Genomic DNA, 12,077 nt, shown 5'->3' with positions numbered 1-12,077 from the left:
TGCAATGGCTAACTGCTATTAAGGTTTTAGGCTGCTTACCACTCTCTCCCAAAATTACATCATCCAGGAGGATATGGGGCTGTCCATATCATCAGACTGTGATATGGCCATTTCTTGGAGAGACTCCTTCCCCTCCAGGAGACTGTCAAACATGACGACAACACCACCGCAACGAGTGTTGCTGGGCAGCTTCAGTGTGATGCTCTTATTCTTCTCACTTTGCTTGGTGAGGTAGATTGCTGCTATAACTTGTTGACCCTTCATATACCTAATCATTTCCTTGGCTCTCTTGTAGAGTGTATCCATTGTTTTCAGTGCCATGATGTCCTTGAGGAGCAGATTCAATGCATGAGCAGCACAGCCAATGGGTGTGATGTGAGGGTTGAACTCCTCCACTTTAGACCAAGCAGCCTTCATGTTCGCAGCATTGTCTGTCACCAGTGCAAATACCTTCTGTGGTCCAAGGTCATTGATAACTGCCTTCAGCTCATCTGCAATGTCGAGACCGGTGTGTCTATTGTCCCTTGTTTGTGCTCTTGTAGAATACTTGTTGAGGGATGGAGATGATGTAGTTAATTATTCCTTGCCCACGAACATTTGACCACCCATCAGAGATGATTGCAATACAGTCTGCTTTCTCTATGATATGCTTGACCTTCACATGTACTCAGTTAAACTCTGCATCCAGCAAATTAGTAGATAAAGCATGTCTGGTTGGAGGGGTGTAGGCTGGGCGAAGAACATTCAGAAATCTCTTCCATTATATATTGCCTGTGAGCATCAGAGGTGAACCAGTTGCATACACAGCCGAGCAAGACATTCATCAGCATTTCTCTGACTACGTTCCTCCATTGAGTCAAAAACACTTCTGATTCCAGGAGGACCGTGGGATGTTGCAATCGATAAGGTGTCTGCTTCATCATTTTCACCTCGAATCGAAGTAGAGGGACTTTTGTCAGGTTGCTTGTTGTGAGCGCTGAGGGAACTTTATCTACTTGGCCAGATGATTCTGCATGATTCTGCTTTGTTGCATTCTTCTCATATGATTTGGCACAGTATTTGCAAATGTACACAGCTTTTCCTTCTACATTAGCAGCAGCGAAATGTCTCCACACATCAGATTTTCCTGTAAAGATTAGAAAAAACTAGTTAAAAAAAAACAAATACAATTCCATGTATAGATAAATAGTTAAGCAGTTAAACAACTCCTTGGTAAGATAAATGTTTTTAAATGAAACATGTATGGAAACAGGTGAATTAACACTCCTCAGTTAGTAGGCTCAAGCAAGCTAAAACCCACATGGTAGCAAAAACTAACTAGCAGAAATTGTTAACAAGTTAGAAATGATTTAAACACACTTTGCTGTAGGCTACTATTTACTAGTTAACAAAAAATAATGTATGTCATATAAAATATATTCACCCCACCCAGTATTGTAATCAAAACTTACCAGAAAGCATGTAGTTCTTGGCTCAGACAGTGTAGTAGTGTGCGCTCAATAGCATCTCGTTAGTGTGCAAGATCTTGAGTCAGCTGTCATGGAAGAATGCACTATGCATGCAGAGGGTTGCAATTCCATTGAATTGGGGATAGTTTAACCAAAATATGCCACAAGACCTAGAATTGCCTTGTGTATCCCACAAAAAAGGTTCACTGTTATAAGCTAACTTCTTTGATGAATTTAAGCAAAATTCCCTAAATTCCCTGGCTTAACTTCCCATGGAAAATTCTGGAAATTTACTGGAAAGTTTCCGACCCTTTGCAACCTGTCGGCAACTGGTGTGGCTGAAATAGCCAAATACACTAATTTGAAGGGGTGTATTAAGAAATAAATTACTCTAGCTAAGCCTAATCAGATTTTCCTGTGCTAATCGTTTTCCAAGATGAAATAAAATGATACAACTGACTTTGCTTGTGATGCATGCCACAGAAATTATACAAATGTAATAGCCTGAGAGCACTGGACTTGAAACAACGATGTACAGATGTAACCACAAGCCATTTCATGTATTATGACTGGCACTAGTACTCCCAAGTCTAAATTCCATGTGCATTCCACAGGTCACGTTTATAATTGAGTGTTCAATTTATTTTATTAGAGGCCTGTTCCTCTACCAGCTGAAACAGACGAGTAAATGAGGCAAAGCATGGCTGACAGTTCAACCAGGGTCAATGTTGAGCCAAACTTTAGTCTGTCAAAAATGTCAAATATAATATGGTGTTCAGCGGCTAAGACTGCTCGCCTTGTGTCAAACCACAAGTTCTGATCTGTTCTTGAAGTAATGGAGTATTTCTATTTTTTTCCTGTTCTGATCCTAGGAAGTTGCTAGTGTATGTCTCAGGCTGAACCCTCACCTCTATGGCTGCCTCATTTAAAATAACCTCATCACACATTGCACACAGGGAGCCCCTGAACACCTGCRGAGATCATCCTACTGCCGCACACCACACTGCTCGCTGTTCTCCTCTCGCTACCATTTTCTCAAATCTTCCACAGATTTGAAACTGGAAATACTAATTTCCAACTTTAAAAAACAGAGWGATACACACGCACAAGCTTAACACCTTCTTTGCCTGCATTGAGGAAAACAGAGTTTATGCTTATAAGGACTGTGGGCTCCCATTCTCTGTAGTCAATGTGAGTAGACGTTTCAAGCGTGTTAACCCTCACGAGGCTGCTTTCGTGGACGGCATCCCAAGCCGTGTCCTCAGAGCATGCGCAGACCAGCTGGCTGGAGTGTTCACGGACATATTCAACCTCTCTCTATCCCGGTCTGCTGTCCCCACTTGATTCAAGAGTTCCATCATTGTTCCTGTACCAAAGCAAGCGAAGGTAACTGAACTAAATGACTATCGCCCCATAGCACTCATCTCGGTCKTCACGAAGTGCTTTGAGTGGCTAGTTCAGGACKATATCACCTCTATCTTGCCCGACACCCTGGACCAGTGGTCGCCAACCGCCGATCTTCAAGGAATTCCGAGTCATGGCAGGTTAGAGCCCTGACGGAGTGGTGCCAGGAAACCAACGACAGGCATTRAATCCCAGTCCTATTGACGACAGTTTACCCAAAAGTATTGCYTGGTCTATCACCAGGCCATCCGACTGTTGAACAGCCATCACTAGCCGGCTACCTGCCTGGGACTCAGCCCTGCACCTTGAGACTAAGCCCCATGTACACTGAGTAAACAAACATTAGGAACACCTTCCTAATATTGAGCTGCACCCCCRTTTGCCCTCAGAAGCCTCAWTTAGTTGGGGCATAGACTCTACAATGTGTCAAAGTGTTACACAGGGATGCTGGCCCATGTTGACGCCAATGCTTCCCACAGTTGTCAAGTTGGCTGGATGTCCTTTGGGTGGTGGAACATTCTTGAWACACACAGGAAACTGTTGAGCATGAAAAACCCAGCAGCGTTGCAGTTAACACTCAAACCAGTGCGCTTGGCACCTACTACTATACCCTGTTCAAAGGCACTTAAATATTTTGAATGGRGCACACACAATCCAWGTCTCAAGGCTTAAAAATACTTKTTTAACCTGTCTCCTCCCCTTCATCTACACTGKTTGAAGTGGATTTAACAAGTGACKTCAAGGGATCATAGCTTTCACCTGGTCAGTATGTCTCGGAAAGAGCAGGTGTTCCTAATGTTTTATACGCTCAATGTATATAGTCATTGAACGCTGGTCACCTCATATTCTGTTTATCTACTGTTTACTCACTGTATGTATATACTGTATTCTCAACACAGCTCATCCTAATATACCTGCTTCTGTACATATCATTTTATTTTCCGAGTTATATACTGTCTATACACACCACATATTTATATTCTGGATTCTCATACATGCTCACTCTATCTACTTTGGATTGTTATTCCTTGTTTCGATAAAAAWAAATAAAGTGAAAATTGTATTTGTGAGACATTCTACATAAACATTTCGCTGCACCTGCTATAACAATAAACTTTGATTTTCGCTCCTCCRTTGTACTTGATTGATTAATTAAGGTCACTAATTAGTAAGGAACTCCCCTCACCTGATTTGTCTTAATTGAAAGYAAAAAACAAAAACCAGCTGAATGAGTTTGACACCCTTGCATTAGACTACACCTGCAGCCAGATCTCCCCTATTTCATTAGATGGCACATAAAAGCCAATCTCTGTATGGTGTTTGCCTCTGTACTGTATAACAGCTGTGATATGTCTGCTAAAAGAATAGTGATACTGTGAGGGTTCGTGTGTGTGCGCGCACGTGTGGGTTTGTTTGTGTGTGCGCGCACGTGTGGGTTTGTGTGTGCGTGCACGGGTGGGTTTGTGTGTGTGCGCACGGGTGGGTTCGTGCGTGTGGATGCAAGATGTCTGGTGACTGTTTTTGTGGGTTTTGGTTGTGACGCAAGATGGGCTGAAAAATGTCCGGCCCTGTTTGTGCCTAGGGCTCTCCCTGAGGCGTTGAACGTCTCCCGTCTACTCCACCTTGTCTCACACTGGGCTCACTGAGAACAGCCCTCCATACAAACCTCTCACTCTAAGAAACACAACACCTTCCAGAGTCTGTGTCCCAGAAATATCAGGTCCGGTTTAGTGTAACGCCAGTCTGGCATTTTACAGTGGGCTGCTCTAACCTTGCATTGGCGCTGATACCCAGTAAGGGTGTGATTAGGCAGAATAGTGTGGTGCCTCCAGCCCCTTGACCCTGACAAGCTCCTATTAATTAGCTCTATTGGCAGGAAGGATCCAACACACACACTTGATGCATCAATTGGCCGAACTCTGACCCCTATCTCAGAATGCTGTTTCAGATCAAAGTAAGAATAATATATGCCAGAACTGACAGACTGAACAGGGAATGCAGAGAACTTAAAAAACCTGTTCGGACATAAAAGGAAGCATCTATTGTCTATGCTGTGCAACCCCTGTTAATGGAGCGAGGAGGGAAAATGCCAGAGGGAAGTAAAGAGACAGAGTAGTGAAAAAGACACTGTAAAGGCATGACAAATGTACAGTTTGGTGGAGTTATAGAGATTCAGACAGAAAGGCTGACAAGATTGAGGCAACCGCTTATGATTTGCCATGCAGGGGAATGGTAAAGGATACAGTATGTCCACATCCACCAGAATAAACTGGCCGCACTGTCCTTAATGTCTGACCCCACTGTKCTCAATATGTCTTCGTTGGTGATGTGATCGTCCCAAGCCATTGTCAGAGAATGCCTGACTGCAGTTCGGCATCGTAACTGACTTCAGTGGGCAAATGCTCACCTTTGATGGCCACTGGGACGCTGGAGAAGTGTGCTCTTAACGGAGGAATCCCAGTTTGGCAAACAGCGGGAATGGCGTCATGTGGGCGAGTGGTTTGCTGATGTCAACGTTGTGAACAGAGTGCCCCATGGTGGCAATTGGTTTATGGTATGGGCAGGCATAAGCTATGGACAACAAACACAATTGCATTTTATCGATGGCAATTTGAATGAACATAGATACTGTGGCAAGATCCTGAGCCCCAGATACTGACTGGTTCCCTACTTTTTTTGAATTTAGCAGACGCTCTTATCCAGTTCCATACTTTTTTCGTACTGGTCCACTGTGGGAATTGAACCCACAACCGTTTGTATACCAACTGAGCCACACGGGACCTATCTGTGACCCATTGTCTGACTCTCAGATGCATATCTGTATTGCCAGTCATGTGAAATCCATAGATTAGGGCCTAATTCATTTATTTCAATTGACTGATTTCCTAATATGAACTGTAACTCTGTAAAATCTTTTAAATTGTTACATGGTACATTTATATTTTTGTTTATTTCCTCTTTATTTAATTGTCCATTTTAGACTGACATTGAAGCAAGATCAGAGTAGTTGGCATACCTCCACARTTGTCTCGTTCCCCGTCTAATATAATGTCACATACTTTATTTCTCTCCCTTAATCTTTGATGTTGCTTTTACTCATTCCCCCTCTAGCCATCCCTCTTTCKCAAATCAACTAGTCATTTTGCATTGTTACTACACTGCATTTGGAAAGTATTCAAACCACTTCACTTTTTCCACATTTTGTTACTTTACAGCCTTATTCTAAAATTGATTGAATTATTTTCCCCCCCTCATCAATCTACACACAATACCCCATGATGACAAAGGGAAAGTAGTTTTATTTCGAATGTATAAAAAAACATACCTTATTTCCATAAGTATTGAGACCCTTTGCTATGCGACTCGAAGTTGAGCTCAGGTGCATCCTGTTTCCATTGATCATCCTTGAGATGTTTTTACAACTTGATTGGAGTCCACCTGTGGTAAATTCAATTGATTGGACATGATTTGGAAAGGCACACACCTGTCTAAATAAGGTCCCACTGTTCAGTGCATGTCTGAGCAACAACCAAGCCATGAGGTCAAAGGAATTGTCCGTAGAGCTCCGAGACAGGATTGTGTCGAGGCACAGATCTAGGGAAGGGTACAAAAAAATATCTGCAGCATTGATTGTCCCCAAGAACACAGGAAGAAGTTTGGAACCGCTAAGACTCTTCCTAGACCTGGCCACCCGCCAAACTGAGCAATCGGGGGAGAAGAGCCTTGGTCAGGGAGGTGACCAAGAACCTGATGGTCACTGACAGAGCTCCAGAGTTCCTCTGTGGAGATGGGAGAAGGACAACCATCTCTGTAGCACTCCACCAATCAGGTSTTTATGGTAGTGTTGACTCCTCGGCCTGCTTGGAGTTTACCAAAAGGCACCTAAAGGACTCTCAGACCATGAGAAACAAGATTCTCTGGTCTGATGAAACCAATATTGAACTCTTTGGCCTGAATGCCAAGCATCACGTCTGGAGGAAACCTGCCACCATCCCTATGGTGAAGCACGGTGGTGGCAGAATCATGCTGTGGGGATGTTTTTCAGCTGCAGGGACTGGGAGACTAGTCAGGACTGAGGGAAAGATGYATGGAGCAATGTACAGAGAGATCCTTGATGAAAACCTGCTCCAAAGTGCTCAGGACCTCAGACTGGGGGAAGGTTCACCTTCCAACAGGACGACGACCCTAAGCACACAGCCAAGACCACGCAGGAGTGGCTTTGGGACAAGTCTCTGAATGTCCTTTAGTGGCCTGGCCAGAGACTTGAACCCAATCGAACATCTCTGGAGAGACCTGAAAATAGCTGTGCAGCAACGCTCCCCATCCAATCTGACAGAGCTTGAGACATAAATTAGTTTATAAGGTAGTTAGTTGGCCCTAAATGGGTCCCAGTCAGGTGTGTAGCTTGGCATTGTATAGATTAGAGTCTGGAGCCTGGCTGGTGTCATCTGCATGCTGCGGTGGGAAACCCTGCTGCAGTGCGTGTGTTGCTGTTATGCTTTGCCCTTGAAGCCATGCTACTCTCACTGTCTGGCTTGCATTGTTCTTATGTAACTCTTATCAGAACTGCTTTTTTCTCGCTCTCGCTCGCTCACTCTGTCTGTCGCTCGTGCGCTCTGTCTGTCGCTCGTGCGCTCTGTCTGTCGCCTCGGGGCGCTCCTGTCTTTGGTCGCCGGCCATCTGGTCTGGTCGCCTCGTTGCGCTCCGTCGTCGCTCGTGCGCTCTGTCTGTCGCTCGTGCGCTCTGTCTGTCGCTCGTGCTCTGTCTGTCGCTCGTGCTCTGTCTGTCGCTCGTGCTCTGTCTGTCGCTCGCGCTCTGTCGCATGCTCGCTCTGTCTTTCGCGCTCTCATCATCCTGCAGTCTTAATCCTTCTGTGTAACTTCCATTTAGCTCAGAGAACTAGAGATAAAAGCCCTTTATTGGCTCTGTCCTTGTCTTGTCCTGATTCTACCCATACTAAGTCATTACTAACTCCCCAGCTACCCATTTGCCCTCAAACCAATGTTGGAAAAAAAGAAAAAAAAAATATGTTTTCCCCTCAGGGCTAGGAATGAGTTGTTTTTTTCTCCAGAAAGACATGGTGTAGGTAAGGATAAAATGGTGACTTTTCCTTCATGTTTCTCCTGAGCATAAGGTCACGGTGACATTACAGCCCATGCTCCCTTTGTCCCCCCAGGACACTTCACTGTAATAGCACACAATCAGGAACAATGTGGAAACCAGAATAGAGTTTTATGACTCATCATTCCCTGTATGGCACGAGAGTTCAGGTAAAACTCACAAATGGATGATGCGCAAACAACTGTAATCTTGCTGTGCTCTTGTAGAAGTTGTTAGAGGGAAGGCTGTTATGTAGGCGCAGGGCAGACCGATTGTAATAGCAGTGTGTGGAGGTAGGAGAGGATAGTGTGAGGTGATGCGGAGAGGTAGGAGAGGATAGTGTGAGGTGATGCGGAGAGGTAGGAGAGGATAGTGTGAGGTGATGAGGAGAGGTAGGAGAGGATAGTGTGAGGTGATGAGGAGAGGTAGGAGAGGAGAGTGTGAGGTGATGAGGAGAGGTAGGAGAGGAACGACCGAACTCCGGGATGATGAGGAAACTATGGCTGGAAAAGGGGAAGACTGAAAATTTAAACTCTCTGACCAATCAATACACGACACAGAAAAACACCTCAGCCATCCAGACAACAACACTAAACATAAAATTCTGAACCATTTCAGCCTAGCCCGGCTATCTATCTCACAGCCAGTGAGCCTCTCCCTCGTCAGTTGTTGCAGTGGTGTGGATGATTGAGAAGAACAGTGGTGTGTGGGGAGTAGGGGAACAAACCTGGTCTGCCTGGCTGTCCAGGACCAGCCTCAAATACCTTGAGCAGAGCCAATAGAAATAAAAACACACAGCCCACCCAATATGAGCCAGCACAACACTTCATATTCAAGCCAGCAGCATAAACATAAAATCTTAATTAAAAAATAGGATATAACATCATGATAATCCAAACGCTACTCACAAAAGAAAACACATGATTACACAAATGTTGCTACATTATTGAACATATAAAGGAAAGATTGAATTTCTTTTCCTTCCATCTCAATCTCCCACAACTTCGTACTCACGGGAGGCGCTATCCACTGATACAAATATTTTCTATGTAGCTGGCGCTAATATGTGCCCTTTTAATCTCTAACAAACTAGACTGCCAAAATTCCAAAGCCCAGTGTGTCGCTTGCCCCATCTTGCCCAAACCCTTTTCACACGTGTTAAGAAGTAGTGGAGAGCGCTAGCCCACAACCCAGGAACAAACTGTTTAATCGTGGCAATGCAGTGCTTGTTTACAGTGAGACTGTGATGGCCCAGAATAGGAACAAAGGGTACTAAATGTGCAAGGTGATGCAGTACGACGTAAGAGTACAAGACGCAATGTAGGAAAACGAAGCGCTGCTGTAGGTCGATGAACCATTTCCATGATGAGGTAAGCTAAAAAACGACTAAAGAATCCACTGCGCTATCTGCAAGATGAGTGGTAAAAAGAGCATGAATGAAACCATAGTATAAACAGTAGGCATCGATAACGAGTGAATATATGGACGCGAGGACTGGAGTAGTGAGTGGATTACACTTACCAACTACCTTCAGAGAGAAAGCAAAGAAGCAGTGGAAGGATAGAGCACGTGAGGAGCGAATGAGTGTCGACGGGTTGATAATTCATTTAACTAAAAGAACAGGCAAAGGATAGGGAGACAGCGATAAAGTGCGGGATATGCACCCAAGCCTCGCAATGAAGCACGCATCCAGAGGGAGGAATGGACGTAACAATAAAGCAAGGGACCTATCCCACAGAATGTGATAGCGAAGATCGATATAAAATCACAACATTAAAAGCAACCATGGTAAGAGAGATCACGATGAGATCGAGGAGAGGTAACGGCGATAGTGTGCAGGTGAGCTGGGGGTGGAGCCGGATAGCCCCTCGTAAGATGACTCCGTGTGACATGGAGACGCACTGAGGGGAGAGTACGGTTTGCGCGTATGATGAGGAGCAAGTGTTAAGGCCGTATCGACTAAGTGAATCATGTGTGCAGGTTGATGAGGAAGAAGGTTAACGGAGAAAGGGAATGCATTACCGTGTCAACTGAAGCGTGCTTACATGAAGAGCGAGATGGAGGGACGAGGTAGGATGTGGAGTTTGCCTGGGTAGCAAGTTCCTATGATCGAGAGTGGGCTATAAGAGGATGTGATAGAGGTGGATGAGCGAACGACGGTTAGTCGCAAGAGCGTATCCATTCAGAAGTCAGTTGGGGTGGAAGCGGTGAGTGATCCCTGTGAGGAGACCGGGTTCCTATATAGGCTACGGCACCTCAACTCCTTCAGAAGTGTGGGGAGGGATGGCACGGTGTGAGGTGACCTGTATCTCCTATTAACTACGGCTAACCGCGGCGTCCAAGAGCCTTCAGTGACAGTGGGAACGCGGTGGCCTGTACCTTCTTATTACTAGAGGATAGTTGAGGTGATAGAGGAGAGGGTAGACGGCTACCAGATGATACAAGCTGTTCCTCATGGATAAGCAAGATGCCAGATAGGGGGGGAAAGAGGTGGTCGGCGATCTGGAACCTGTTAGCAATCTGAAAAGGTACAACACACAATAGCATGGAGGTGATCAGAAGGAAGAGACGTTTCGTTGCAATCGCGAGAGAGGGATAGTGTTACCAGCACGCCAATGAAAGTCAGTGGTTCTCAGCCCGTTGTCAAAGGGGTTAGACCGGTTTGAATGTAGGAGCTGGTGAGCTAGGAGCAGGAGGTGTAAGAAGTGATGAGGACGAGGTAGGCGAGATAGTGTGAGTGATGATGAGAGGTGGAGAGCGAGAGTTTGTGGAGGGTGATGAAGGAGAGGTAGGAAGATAGGATGATGGAGAGTAGTGATGGTGATGCGAGAAGGGTAGGAGAGGAGAGTGTGAGGCTGGATGCTGAGAGGTGGAGAGGAAGTGTGAGGTGATGCCGCGAGGGTAGGAGAGGAGATTGAGGTGTCGGAGAGGTAGAGAGAGAGTGTGAGGTGATGCGGAGATAGAGAGGAGAGGTGTGAGAGGTGATGTCGGAGAGGTAGGAGAGGATGTTGAGGTGATGCGGAGAGGTAGGAGGGAAGTGTGAGGTGATGAGAGGTAGGAGAGGATAGTGTGAGGTGATGAGGAGGGTAGGAGAGGAAGTAGTGTGAGGGTGATGAGGAGAGAGTAGGAGAGGAGTGTGAGTTGTGATGAGGAGAGGTGGAGAGAGAGTGTGAGGTATGAGGAGAGGTAGGAAGAGGAGAGTGTTGAGGTGAATGCGAGAGGTAGAGAGGAGAGTGTGAGGTGATGAGGAGAGGTAGGAGAGGAGAAGTGTGAGGTGAGCGGAGAGGTAGAGAGGAGAGTGGAGGTGATGAGGAGAGGTAGGAGAAGGAGAGTGTGAGGTGATGCGGAGAGGTAGGAGAGGAGAGTGTGAGGTGATGCGGAGGGTAAGAGAGGAGAAGTGTGAGGTGATGAGGCGAGGTAGGAGAGGAGAGTGTGAGGTGATGCGGAGAGGTAGGAGAGGAGAGTGTGAGGTGATCGGAGAGGAGGAGAGGAAGTGTGAGTGATGAGGAGAGGTAGGAGAGGATAGTGGTGAGGTATCGGATGAGGGAAGTGAGGTGATGCGGAGAGGTAGAGAGGATAGTGTGAGGTGATGGGAAGGTAGGAGAGGAGTAGTGTGAGGTGATGAGAGAGGTAGGAGAGGATAGTGTGGAGGTGATGCGAGAGAGGTAGGCAGAGGATAGTGTGAGGTGCATTGAGGAGACGGTAGGAGAGGATAGTGGTAGGTTGATGAGGAGAGGGTAGGAAGAGGGATAGTGTGACGCGTGCATGCGGAGAGGTAGGAGAGGAAGTGTGAGGTGATGCGGAGAGTAGGAGAGGAGAGTGTGAGGTTGATGCGAGAGGTAGGGAGAGGAGAGTTGAAGGTGATGAGGAGAGGTAGGAGAGGATAGTGTGAGTGATGCGGAGAGGAGGAGGAGGAGAGGTGGAGGTTGAAGTGTAGGAGAGGTAGAGAGGAGAGTGTGAGGTGCATGCGGAGAGGTAGGAGGAGCTGTATTGAGGAAAGCGTAGGGAGAGAGTGGTGATGAGGACGGTAGGAGAGGAGAGTGTGAGGTGATGGAGTCGGAGAGGGGAGTGTGGAGGTGATGAGGAGAGGGTGAGAGGTAGTGTGAGGTGATTGCGGAGAGGTAC

The 12,077-nt window shown here is 46.2% G+C and overlaps 1 protein-coding gene and 1 long non-coding RNA gene across 7 annotated transcripts in view; one reads left to right on the top strand and one right to left on the bottom strand.

Moving 5' to 3' along the window:
- LOC111962336 (solute carrier family 66 member 2) overlaps positions 1-12,077 on the top strand; it is a 117,018-nt gene that overhangs the window by 28,629 nt on the left and 76,312 nt on the right. The window lies entirely within an intron of this gene.
- Positions 6,186-12,077, bottom strand: part of LOC139027570 (uncharacterized) — a 20,709-nt gene continuing 14,817 nt past the window's right edge. The window contains exon 3 of the long non-coding RNA XR_011479695.1: positions 6,186-6,290. This is a non-coding gene — a long non-coding RNA (uncharacterized lncRNA). The remainder of the gene's footprint in view (positions 6,291-12,077) is intronic.

Source organism: Salvelinus sp. IW2-2015, linkage group LG4q.1:29 (assembly GCF_002910315.2).
Source record: "Salvelinus sp. IW2-2015 linkage group LG4q.1:29, ASM291031v2, whole genome shotgun sequence".
Taxonomy (NCBI): Eukaryota; Metazoa; Chordata; class Actinopteri; order Salmoniformes; family Salmonidae; genus Salvelinus; species Salvelinus sp. IW2-2015.
This window is presented reverse-complemented; position numbering and strand designations above follow the sequence as displayed.